The sequence below is a fragment of the Microcaecilia unicolor genome, chromosome 10 (genome assembly GCF_901765095.1).
Source record: "Microcaecilia unicolor chromosome 10, aMicUni1.1, whole genome shotgun sequence".
Lineage (NCBI taxonomy): Eukaryota > Metazoa > Chordata > Amphibia > Gymnophiona > Siphonopidae > Microcaecilia > Microcaecilia unicolor.
Window position 1 is genome coordinate 29,044,540 of NC_044040.1, and position 13,706 is coordinate 29,058,245.

The 13,706-nt window shown below is 45.0% G+C and overlaps 1 protein-coding gene across 1 annotated transcript in view; it reads right to left on the reverse strand.

Moving 5' to 3' along the window:
• The window catches only part of FBXL13 (F-box and leucine rich repeat protein 13), a 189,108-nt gene that overhangs the window by 143,096 nt on the left and 32,306 nt on the right, over positions 1-13,706 (reverse strand). The gene's annotated exons all lie outside the window — the stretch shown is intronic.

Sequence of the window (13,706 nt, forward strand, 5' to 3'; positions counted from 1 at the left end):
AATTCTAGGATGTCTTGGTCTTAAATGGTCTTAAGACAATTATAATTGGTGTAGCTATTTGTTAGTGAATTGGTAGGTTCCTCATCTTGAAATTGTAAACTGCCAAGAAGTCTGTACTGGATAACTGAGCGATATATATGACATAAATAGCACAGCACAGCATAGCATTAGGGAGGCCTTTGCACGGTTAGCTGAAAGTACACAGGATCTGGTCACTCTTTGGGTAACAGGACACCACATCTGTCCCTCCATTTAAGAGCAGTACTCACACAAAGAAAGCATTACGCTTGTCACATACTCCGAAATGAAGTACTCTTTGCCAGATTTGTTTTGCTGCTGCAGAGGGAAAAAGTCATCAGCATAAATGAATTTCCAGCAGGGGCTCCTTTCAACTATTCAAAAGATATTGGCCATTTACATGGCTCAGGAATTTGTGAAGTGAGGAGCCCCATATGTATCAGCATGGGTTTCTGACAGAGCCACTCCACCAGTGCCAGGCATGACGGTGGGAGGGACCAATTAGAGGGAGCATGCAAATACTTTAAGCAATATCCCCTGGTAAAATTATACTGATGGTTTTATCTACCAGCTCATATGTTCCTCTGCAATACACTAAATCTTTGCTAGTCATATGAGGAGTAATATTCAGCTCAGAGCTAGACTGACCATTCAGGAAACTGGGCAGTGCCTGAGGGCCCAGGGTAGTGGGGGGCCCAGTACTTCCCTTCCACATGCCCAATATCCCTCTGTCCCCTCCATCCTCAGGTCTGGGACACCCCCTCTCTCACCCCTTCCCATGCTCCCAACTCCAAATCCCTCCTCCCACCTGAACAAAAAAATAGCTTCCAATCCGAGCAGTAAGAAAAAAGGGAAGGCAAAACCAAGTCCGCACTTACTATCCTGAGGCCTGGTCCGCTGATGCTGGAACTTCTCTCTGCTGCGGCCCACTCCCCCTTCTGACGTAATTTCCTTCTTCCGCAAGGGCATACCATGGCAGAGGGAAGTTCCGACGTCAGCAGACCAGGCCTCAGGATGTTAAGTGTGGACTCGGGTCTCCTTCCCCTTCTTCTTACCGTTTAGATTGAAAGCTCTTTTCTCACGTCAGGTGGAGCAGGATGTATAGCCCTTCCAGTCACATAGCTCTAACTATTTCAGCCTTACATGAAGCACATTCTTGCACTGCCTGTGGCATATACCGTGGACATGCCGAGGCACTACTTTCACATACTTGATAGGGGTTGCCGTAAAAGCACATTCCCCTTCTTAAACGTTGACTCTTTCTTGATGCCTTCAGCCTCCCCATTCCATCCAAGTCTGAGGTAAGCACCGCCAACCTTCACTTACTCTGGCACTGGCCCCCCTCCGCACAAGAGGGAGACTGCCAGTGGTTTTGACACCTTTGCAAATGTCCTTCTTGCTGCCTCCCCTGGCCACCCCCTCTCTCCACCTCTAGGACCTCCCTTCCTATTACCTGCATCCCAACCTTCCCCCCTCTAACCTTTGCTGTCTCCCCTTCTGCTATCTTTGTTCTATTCTGCCTCCGTCTACTTGTGAACCCTGCCTTCTAACCCCAGCCCCCTCCCCCTTCCCTCTTCCTAGTCCCCCTTCTCTAGCTGTGCTGGGCTGCTGTCCCTCGGTTTGTGCTTCTGACCGCCTAGTCGTCTGAGTCAGCTTCCTGAAAACAGGATTGAGAGTGTGCACAATTTGTCACACAACATTAAATTGGCTTTTTGCATGGAGAAATTGACATTAGCAAAGCCCTTGGTAAGATTATTCCCTTGGAAATCACTTTCCAAACTCCAGCACCCTTTGTAAGTCTTTCTTTTTCAGTCTAGGAGGAATGCTCTGTTTGGTTTCTGAGAACTGAAGAAACCCTCCATGCTTTCATCCCTAAATTAAAAAGCTTGGCAATGCGAGGTCAATCACATTAAACATTTCTAGACACATCTGTGGTTTTCTGCCTAGATTGTGCTTTCAAAACGACTGCCCATGCACTCACTTATTTTTAGACAAAAGTAATTCTGTTTAGAAGCTGAGCCCAGCTGTTTTCTGACCATAATGTTCTTTTCTTTTTTTTTTTACCTGGGTCACTCACTAATCAAAGCCAAACCCCAATTCTTTGTGGCACAAGGGCCAGATCCCATAATTTCATGTCTGGCTTCATCTAGGACCCATGAAAAAGTTCAGGAAATTTCATGTTGTGTTTGAATGGCATACAGCATAAAATTATAATATCATTTCACCTATTTTAGGAACGTTAAACCAGAGCAAAAACAACACCATAAAGGAAAATTTTAACAGAAAGCTGCCAGACTCCAAATGGCATACAAATAATAGCATTCAGTCACATCTGCAGCAATAGGGGCTATGTTTCTTTTTATTATACACATTTCTGTTTTTGACATTTCTCTGTTGATTGATCTTGGAGCCAATTCATTACACATTATGAGCACTTATATAAGTGTCTGTGCTGTTTATGCTTGTTAAAGCTCTGCACTATTCCCCAAGGCTTTGCTGCATAAATGGAATTCAATGTTCTGGCATCACAATGCTATGCACTCATGTATATGAGTGCGTAATTATGCAAATAAGTATTTCTGTATGCCATACAAATTAGAGCAAAGCTGTCTAAAGTGCACAAACTTGCATAAGCATTTACAGGGACATTGTTGACAGGGTGTGCTCAAGGGACTGTGGTGTCCTGAGGCTAAGTTTGCATTGCCCCCTCCCCCTGCTGGTGATAAAGAGCATAAAATCCTGAATCCCAGTCTGGCAGTTCTCCAATCCTTCCCCCACCCATCCTCCCACCTGCCGGGGGGGGAGGGAAAAGAGAGGGAGAGATGCCAGACTGGGATTTTGGGGCATTTTATCACTGGTGCCCTGAGCCAGTGCCTCACCTGGTTCATGGATTGAGTGGGGCCTGATTCTTGCTCAGAAAATGTTTCACCACCTTGTATAAGAGGGGAAAGCCCACTTTCTCTTTCGCAACTGTCAGTGTGAAACAGTTGTAGGCCATGTCCATTAGTCAAACTCTGCTTAAAGCTAGCACATCTTTATGGAACCTGATTGGGCCATGAAGGCACCTGGGTGATCCTGCTCCGACATCCAAAAAGACGACAGATGGAATGACTGTAAGAAACGTGCTCAGTACAGCTGCTAGAATAAGCTACTGACCTTCAGAAAACTGTGTAAATGTAAAGAAACCTATCTGTGGCAGAGTGGATGATATGTCCATAAATTTAAGAGCCAGGTCTGGTGAAATAAGATACATGCCAGTAAAAATTATGTGGCTGTTGCCAAATCAGCTAACAGCATCAATAAGAATGTACATACATGTCTGGAAGACAACGACAGCCAGTTAGAAAAGCTGGCATAGCTCTGATGTAAAATTGACTAAAAGAAGCTTACAGCCAGGGCTGGCTTTTAGCATTGTGCCCGATCTGGGACTAGTGCCCTCCATGGTTACAGGTGTCCTTCCTGAAGCACTGCAGTCACCAGTGCCCTTTGAAAACTGCAGCACTGGCCTCCATATCCAAGAAGGTCCACCAGAAAGCTGCAGTCAGGTAGCAGCCCTTCAAAGTCACCACCACACCCCTGAAGAGACATCACTGTGTGAGTGCACAGGTGTCATGGCCCTACAGCTGGCTCTGCTTATAAGAGAAAGAGAGAGAAAGAAAGAAAGTGTGGTCACAGGAAAAACAGAGGATCCATTAGATGCAAGTCTTCTCTATTAAAAGGTTCAGGAAATTTCAGGATGTGTTTGAACGGAAATCAGGGAATAATCTAGTGGTTAGATCAGTGAGCAGAGAAACTAGGATTATAATCCTGCTTCTCCACCTGATGCTCTTTGTGATCTTAGGCATGAACCGGGCCTCATTTACTAATCTACTTGGAGAATGCAAAAAATGGAATGGAATATTCAACCTATTTGCCCATAAAATCAGAATGATGTTTTTCTGTTGGTTTATTCCACTGATATTCAAAGCAAGTTAACCAGTTGGGAACAGCCGCCAACCGGTTAACTCACTTGCTTGCGGTTATCTGTTCATTTTCAGCAGCACTTACTGGTTAGTGCCACTGAAAATGACTGGTTAGAGGCAAACTTCAAGCTGACTATGTCTTTTTTGAGGAGACAAGTCATGGGGACTGACAGTGGGCATTCCTGCACTAAATCACACATCAAATAAGCAAAAAAAAAAAAGGAGGTAAAAAAAACTTCACGGTGCCATGAGATATGAAACAAAAAAAGTGAGGGGAACCAATGAGGATACCAAAAAAAACTTTATTGGGTATTTTAAAAAAACGACTCGACACGGCTGTATTTCAGCCCTAAGGCCTGCCTCAGGGGACTTGATCAATCTCAGATGTTGCAGTGTAATATTATACACCGATGAAAATATGTTGTTAAATCAAAAACTTCTTTGGTCTCCTCTCTTATACAAATGTTGTGTTTTGTAACTGACAACACGACATTTTTAAAATATTACACTGCAACATCTGAGATTGATCAAGACCCCTGAGGCAGGCCTTAGGGTCGAAACATGGCCATGTCGGGTCGTTTTTTAAATACCCAATAAAGTTTTTTTGGTATCCTCCAAGGTTCTCCTCACTTTTTTTGTTTCACATACTAACATCACACATCTACATTAGCACACACTAACTGGTTACCACAGGAATACCCCATGAGCCCTTACAAAACAGGTGGCAGTAAGTGTTCATGTGGTCATTTTTAAAAATGGTAGTATGCTAACGGCAACATTAGTGCATGGCCATTAGTACAAAAAATAGAAAATTGGTCACTTTAGGGGTGGTGGTAAAAATGGCCTTAGCAAGTGAGAAAAACCTGCATAAGGGTGTGCTAAGGCCACTTTTGACCACATCTTAGTAACTATGTTCCCTACAAAACAAAAATGAGGATGTTATAATGCCTTTGTATCGCTCCATGGTGCGACTGCACCTTGAATATTGTGTTCAATTCTGGTCGCCGTATCTCAAAAAAGATATAGTGGAATTAGAAAAGGCGCAGAGAAGGGCGACGAAAATGATAAAGGGGATGGGACGACTTCCCTATGAGGAAAGGCTAAAGCGGCTAGGGCTCTTCAGCTTGGAGAAAAGGTGGCTGAGGGGAGATATGATAGAGGTCTATAAAATAATGAGTGGAGTTGAATGGGTAGATGTGAAGCGTCTGTTCACGCTTTCCAAAAATACTAGGACTAGGGGGCATGCAATGAAGCTACAATGTAGTACAAAAAACGAATCGGAGAAAATATTTCTTCACTCAACGTGTAATTAAACTCTGGAATTCGTTGCCAGAGAATGTGGTAAAGGCGGTTAGCTTAGCGGAGTTTAAAAAAGGTTTGGACGGCTTCCTAAAAGAAAAGTCCATAGACCGTTATTAAATGGACTTGGGGAAAATCCACTATTTCTGGGACAAGCAGTATAAAATGTTTTGCACTTTTTGGGATCTTGCCAGGTATTTGTGATCTGGATTGGCCACTGTTGGAAACAGGATGCTGGGTTTGATGGAACTTTGGTCTTTCCCAGTATGGCAATACTTATGTACTTATATACTTATGTACTTATGAACTAAGCCCCTTTGAGAATTAATGGGGTTTGCATTACATAAAGTGTATTGAATTGCATTGGTCTCTAATTGTTCTCACACCTCATACTAACATTATCGGCTTTTGTCTCACCTAGAATGTAAACCGCAGTGAACCCTAGAAAGGAGATATTAGCGGTATACAAGAATTGATTTGATTTGAATGTTAATTTAGGCTCATATATGAGGTATTAAATTTTAAACCCTTCTGGCCAGGGAAATACATACTGTAACTGTATGTAACTCACCTTGAGATTGGATTTGAGAAGGTAAATAATCAAATCCATTCAGAAGCAAGTGATATCTGGAGTGGCAATTAGTGATTCACAGAAAATGGTTCTCCAGTGCCTGTGAGGAGGCTTTCACTAGGGTTGCTTCTGGTTTTCTGGTAATGTAAAGGATAATTTTGAAATGAATTTGCCCAGGAAACTGAAATTTTAAATTCCCAGTGCAGAACAGGGGTTACATCTGTTCTTCTGCACACTTCAGGAATACCACCTTCCTTCTCTTTGGACCTTCTCTGAAGCTTTTCTCAGTTCCACGACTCCTGAGAAGTTGAACCCTTACTCTGTTCTAAAGCTTGAATCTCTTCTTCCTCCTTTTCTCTCTTCTCTTCCTGAACTCTAAAACAAGCACCGATTGAGGGCTTTCGTCTTATTCCTCAGGAACACTTTTCTCCTGAAATGTCAGAAGCAACCCACACAGCATCTCTGCAAGGTCTTCTGCACTTCACCAGGACACTGAAGAAGAAAAAACAAACAAACACTGTGTTCCTCTCTAGCTCCCAATACAATTAGGGACACAAATCTTGACTGCTCTTTCCCCATTATGGAACATTTCAGGACTCTTTCCAGGAACAGAAGCCTATACTGCTCCTTCCAAGCTTCGCCCACATCAATTCCCCAAGGCAGACTCCTTCTCAGGGATCTCTTCAGAAGTTCAGACTTCCTATGACTGCCCCTGGACACACTAACTAATCCCTTGGACAGCTGTAGGAGAGCACCATAAGACATAGTTCTGTTCTTATTCTACATCTGCCTCTATTCACGTGTTCTCTGCTGTGAACACATGAAGGGAGCAAACCCCCATTTACATTTCTTTAAGGCTACATCCAGTCAGGGAGGCTCTCACCTGGCTGGACATGATAGTTGTCCTTTGGCATTTGAACTCATATTTGTATGAAGAGCATGGACCAAGATGCTTCATTTCCTTGCTCCAGGGTACTGTTTACATTTGGAGGCATAAGAGGGAATTGATTGCGGTATAGCTGGGCCCTCTGGTAGGCCTCATGGCTTTCATTGCCCACTATCCTAAGTTCTTCTGCATTCTAAAATGGCCGCTGATTAACGGGCTAAAGAACCGTTAGCTCCTGATACCATCGCGGAGCTGACCCGTTGTTTAACATTATATTGGCCCAGTTTTGCCCGTGCTGGCTTTCTCGGGTGCCGCAGAGGTCTGATTTTCGCCTTGCCACCCGTTTCGGACTGAGGCATCGGGGGGGGGGGGGGGGTGAGGTTCTCCATCCTGGATCATCATGTCGGTGGACCGGCTGCAAGCCTGATTACAGCGGCGGTGCGGTTCTGGGATCCAGTGAGCGTGGACCAGCTCCCCATGATGCAGGGAGCTTGTGTGACTTTTGATCAGCTCGTCCCTGGTGTTCCTTTGACCCAGCTCTCCATCGGGCTGCTAGCGTCTCAGCTTGACCTTCTGGCCGCGATTGTCTTCTGCGCTGCTTGTTGCCAGCTGCTGGGCATCGAGGCCAGCTTCCTGTTGGGGAGACTTTCTGGGAATGGCTGCACCTTGTGTGGGTCTTGCTTCCTTTTGAGCCACCGGATGCTGCGGGGGGTCTGTTGCTTTTGATTCCTGCTGGCTGTGGTCCCTGTTCCTGTGCGGTGTTGTTGCCGGGCCCATTGACATCTGGGGCCCCGCCAGCATTATCGGCCTCCTGCTGTTCCACTCTCCAGGCCGCATACTGCTGCTGCTTCTGCACTTCGTCTGCGCTTACTGGGTCTTACAGCTGTTCCCAATTTCGGTTCGCCTTGTCGACAGCTGTTCTTCCACTCTGGTCCATCTTAGCGTCTGGATTTCCACAGCCCATTTTAGACTCTCTCATCCTTTCCCTTTTTTCTTCTTGCCTTGTTTCTTTTACCCTATCTACTGTTATTGTAATTGATTCTTCAGTACATTGTAAGCCACTTTGAGTCTGCATGTATGCAGTGGCGTGGCCCAGGCCCACCCACTTTGGGTTCAGGCCCACCCAGTAGCAGCATACCTATGATGCCCCACCAGCTGAAAACTCCCAACAAGTGTCCCTCCTGCATACCTTGTAAGTAGCAGATCTTCGCCTGCAGTGAGCAGTGACATACTGTACATACTGCTTGCACCGGCCCCACAGCCTTCCCTCTGATGTATTTCTGCCTAGGTGGAAACAGGAAGTTGCATGAGAGGGAAGGGTGTGGGGCCAACATGAGCAGTATGTATTAGTTGCTGCTCACTGCTGGTGAAAATATGCTATTTAAAAGGTATACGGGAGAGGGGGGATGTTTGAGAGACCATATGGCATGCAGGCAAGAGAAGGAGAGACCAAATCACCTGTGGGACGGGGCGAGGTTCTTCTGCCCACCCATCTTGCCCCAGGCCCACCCAAAATTGGGTGTCTGGCTACGCCCCTGCATGTATGTGGAAAAAAGTGGGGTATAAATGTTCATAAATAAATAAAATAAATTTCCATCAAATCATTTTAGAACCCTGCCAAGTAAATTTAAAATGACACAAAGAATTGTATTTTCAGTAAAGAATGGGCAGATTCTGCAGACAGACTGCTTCTCCTGATACAATGCTGATATGGAAAAACAGTCTACCTACATGACATGTTTTATGTGATTTTTCTGGGCTTTTTTTTTTTTTAATAAAATGCAATTAGACTCTTGGCTATGACTGATTTCTTTACATTGAAGTTTTCTATACATATATAAATCAATAAAATGACTCAACTACTGGCATTCACAGAAAGACAACATTATACTTATCTGATACACAAGAGAGATTTAACAGGCTATTTTTAAAGTGAGCATGGGTTACCAAGATACCTCATCACATAAAAATTTAAATTGATGGATGCAATAACTCAGATTCTAAGGGAAGATAAATGAAGTGCCCTTGGAATATGTGGTTTAAGTAAAGCAGGATGGTTTTTGGAATTTTGTCAGTAAGGATATATGAAACTTTACCACACAACTCTAAGCAGGATAGTTTCAAGCAAAAAAGCTCCACTGGTTAAGGCTACATTTTAAAGTAGACTAGCTTTCTTTTCTTATGTTTTTTTTTTTTCTTTTGACCTGGCTTTTCTTCCACCTTCTTTTGGCTTCCGGTTCAATCAAAACTGAGGCTGAGATCTGGAACCATGAACCTTTCTTCACAACTAACCGAGGGCTTTTTAATATAATTCAAAATGGCATTTATAGTCTGCTTTTATCAGTATTTCATGGTTCAAGGAAGAAATCAAGATATGTTAAAACACTCAAATATACAACAATAAAATTAATAAGTTGATATGCAGACACAAAATAACATTTTCAACCATAAGCCCCTTTAAAGCTTCTTCCCAACTCAAGAGCAATCCATAAAATTCTTCATTTCACATCCTCTCCATAAGATATCCATTCCATATCTGAAAACACTGATGTTGTGCGTGAAAGTGATTTCCAAGGGAATAATCTTACCAAGGGCTTCTCTAATATCAATTTCTCCATGCAAAAAGCCAAATTATTGTGTGACAAATTTTGCACACTCAATCCTGTTTTTAACTGTTTTTGAAAAATGAAATAATCTCCTTCTATATGTAGATCCCAAGACAGGGCATCAAGCAACTGTGGGCACTACCCATGAATGTCCAGTTTCAGGTAGATACCAGTCTGAGTGGTTGAGTAGCAAACATCCATAACAAAGAGGATTGCCCAGGGTGAGAAATAATTTTGAGCATGGTTTGATAAATAAGTTGCAGCAATACCTCTGGGCAGCTTGAAAACCAAGATTAAGAGTTTAAATTTGATTCTTAGCCTCAGCAAAAATTAATGGAGCACATTGCACAATCAAAAAAGGTTCTGCTCTCTTAGGCCCTCATGATCAAAAGCAAACTCTGGCGCTAGAGGCTGTTAACGCCATACTAGCACCAGAGTTTGCAGCCGACCCATGATCAGAGCCCTCGAGCGCCTGAAACAGCGCACTCGAGGGCTCTCAGCGCAAGTAGCATGCAAATGCATGCTAAACAGGGCTTCTAGCGCAATTAGCTTGCAAATGCATGCTAATTGGCGCTTAACGCATTCATCCCCAATGATCAGCGACCAGCGCGCCAAAGATTGGGTCGCTGGCTGCAGCAAAATCAACGCCAGCTCCGAGCTGGCGTTAGATTTTGCGGATCATTGGGGAGGAATGGTGAGCCCTGTCCAGCATGCAGTTGCCTGAAACAGCGCACTCGAGGGCTCTCAGCGCAAGTAGCATGCAAATGCATGCTAAACAGGGCTTCTAGCGCAATTAGCTTGCAAATGCATGCTAATTGGCGCTTAACGCATTCATCCCCAATGATCAGCGACCAGCGCGCCAAAGACTGGGTCGCTGGCTGCAGCAAAATCAACGCCAGCTCCGAGCTGGCGTTAGATTTTGCGGATCATTGGGGAGGAATGGTGAGCCCTGTCCAGCATGCAGTTGCATGCTGGCAGGCCCCCCTTCCCCCCCACAAGGCAAACGCGAATGGGGGCTGGAGGTCCGGTGGGTCTCCAGCCCCCGAAACCCCCAGAAATCATTGCTCCATCGACGGGGTGGGGGGGGGGTGCTGGAGGTCCGGTGGACAGCGCAGGGCTTTTCTGCATCGATGATCAAAGATAATGCATGCTAATCTAAGCAGCGCTATTATCTTTGATTATCATGTTGAAGTGCGGGAGAATTGCGCCCGAGCATGCGCTCAGCACAATCCTCCAGCACTTGTTTGACAGGTCTGGGCTGTCAAAAGCCCAAACCTGTCAAACAGCCTGGCCCGAGGCCCGAACAACGAGGCCCCCCCAAGCCCCCAGAAAACGTCGTGGCCGCCGGCGGCCAAACCCTCTCCCACCCTCCCACCCAGCGACGGGGGGGGGGGGGGGGGGCTGGAGGTCCGGTGGACCTCCAGCCCACCCCAAATCCTCCCCCCAGCGTTGTCTTTAAATTCCCTGGTGGTCCGTGGTGTCGGGGGGGGGGGGGGGCTGGAGGATCGGTGGGTCTCCAGCCCCCGAAACCCCCAGTAATTGCTGGTCCATCGACAGGGGGTGGGGGGGGGGGGGTGGGTGCTGGAGGTTTGGTGGAATCGCTCCCTTACATGGTATGTAGCCCCGCCCAGTGCATCCCAGGATGCAGTGGGCGGTGCTGGGCGCCGCCATTTTGGGCTTCGACTGACAGGAAGAGGAGGGAAGCAGGCAGGCTGCGTCCCTCCTCCAACAGAAAGGTAGGGGGGCTGGGAGGGGGCCGGGACGGGGCCAGGGGGGTGTCACGACACCACGGACCACCAGGGAATTTAAGGAGAACGCTGGGGGGAGGATTTGGGGTGGGCTGGAGGTCCACCGGACCTCCAGCCCCCCCCCCCCCCCGTCGCTGGGTGGGAGGGTGGGAGGGGGTTTGGCCGCCGGCGGCCACGACGTTTTCTGGGGGCTTGGGGGGGCCTCGTTGTTCGGGCCTCGGGCCAGGCTGTTTGACAGGTTTGGGCTTTTGACAGCCCAGACCTGTCAAACAAGTGCTGGAGGATTGTGCTGAGCGCATGCTCGGGCGCAATTCTCCCGCACTTCAACATGATAATCAAAGATAATAGCGCTGCTTAGATTAGCATGCATTATCTTTGATCATCGATGCAGAAAAGCCCTGCGCTGTCCAGGCGCTATTTTTAGGGCGCTGTTTGGAACAGCGCGGGGCTTTTGATCATGAGGGCCTTAAAGAACCACAGGGACCTCTACTTTGCCAGAGATGTGCTTTGGGACTTTCTAACTTTAGAATATTCCCCTAGTGAATGGAAAGGAGGTCTTTTCTCCTACCAATAACTGACAGTGGTAGGTGGAGATGTGTGATTTAGTATGTGAAACAAAATAAGTGAGGAGAACCTTGGAGGATACCAAAAAAACTTTATTGGGTATTTAAAAAACGACCCGACATGGCCATGTTTTGACCCTAAGGCCTGCCTCAGGGGTCTTGATCAATCTCAAATGTTGCAGTGTAATATTATAAAAATGTCGTGTTGTCAGTTACAAAACACAACATTTTTATAAGAGAGGAGACCAAAGAAGTTTTTGATTTAACAACATATTTTCATTGGTGTATAATATTACACTGCAACATCTGAGATTGATCAAGACCCCTGAGGCAGCCTTAGGGCTGAAATACAGCCGTGTGGGGTCGTTTTTTAAATACCCAATAAAGTTTTTTTTGGTATCCTCCTTGGTTCCCCTCACTTTTTTTGTTTCACATCTCATGGCACCCTGAAGTTTTTTTACCTCCTTTTTTTTTTGCTTATTTGATGTGTGATTTAGTATGTGAAACAAAATAAGTGAGGAGAACCTTGGAGGATACCAAAAAAACTTTATTGGGTATTTAAAAAACAACCCGACATGGCCGTGTTTTGACCCTAAGGCCTGCCTCACTGACAGTGGTAGGAGGAGACACCTCTGAGAGGGAAATTCTGCTGGTATCAATATGAAGCCCACTGGCAGTGTCCTTGTCTTTGGCTCCAGCTTCCCTGGCTGTCTTACCACTATAGTGAAGGGAAGAGGCTTGGCTCTTGCATCCTTAACTGATGCCCATCTAACTAAAATGGAAAAGGGTCTCTAAAGAATAAGTGGGGAAAAAAAACAAGTGTGATGTGATTTTTCTTTTTCCTTTTTTTCTCTGGGAGAGTCCTAGTATTATTACTATACCAATTTGAATTGCATGTAATCATGGGGGTTTCTTGAGGTTTTGATGAGAAGATGATGTTGTTGTTGTTTGTTTTTCATCTTTGTTTTTTTTTCTTGGTGTTTCACTTATAACCAAGTTTCTCTTGATGTATTTATTATCAGATGTAAAAAAAAATTCAATAAAGATTGAATTATGAAAACAAATACACTATGAGTAAAAAGGACACAAAAAAAGGTGATTTTAGAAGAGTTACATTTCACTTTCATATGTAAAAAGTATGTTTGCACATGTAAATCAGCATATATGCATAAGAAAATGAAAACCACCGAAGTGGAGGAACGAGGGGAATCTTACGGAGTCCATAGAAACAAACAGTAAGGCCAATGGATGGGTCTCTCAACACAAGCACATAAATCAAAAGACGATTCTTAAAAGGTGTGGTTTTATTGATGAACCAAAGGACCCGACACGGGACCATGTTTCGGCTTAAGAAGCAATTTTAGAACAGGTATTACTTATACATATATGCCATGGCATACAGAAATATAATGGAGGTGCGGGTTTGGGTGGTCCTTGAAAGCAAATGTTTTATTCTATATTTAGAATGGCAATACATGTATACCTTACAGCTGCTTGAAGTCATACATAGTTCCTAGCAAACTTCTTGTTTAGACTTTTAGGTTTGGAAGAGAGCTTGAGAGAGAAATTGTGCTTATCTCTCTGGCACTCAAAACTATTTCCAATTGCAAACCGTTTGAGTTTTGGAAGACAGTTCCTTAATCAGTTTCCTGTGGATGTGCAAATTTCCAAAACCTCATATAATTTTGACATCATTATGGAGAACCACCTGGCATGGTGAAAAGCTGAAGGTCTATAGCAGGATGAAAGAGGGACAGAGCTGATGCCCATTTAGGGAATTTTTCATTTCAGGGTAGGGCAGGAATTTAACCTTTCTATTAGCCCTCTCCCTCATACATGACACCTTTTTCCAGGAAGCAAATGAAAGAGACTCACCTCATGTTGCATGTATATAGTCCAGGGAACCATCCGGTGTGGCACAATAAAATAAAACTGTTTCATTAGCACTGTCGATGTTGCCTGTGAAAATGTCTGAAGTAGGTTTGCCAGTTTTGTTGATTTCCACTGTTTGGCACTTACAGCATCAGCCCTGTTCTTCTTACCGTTCACATTG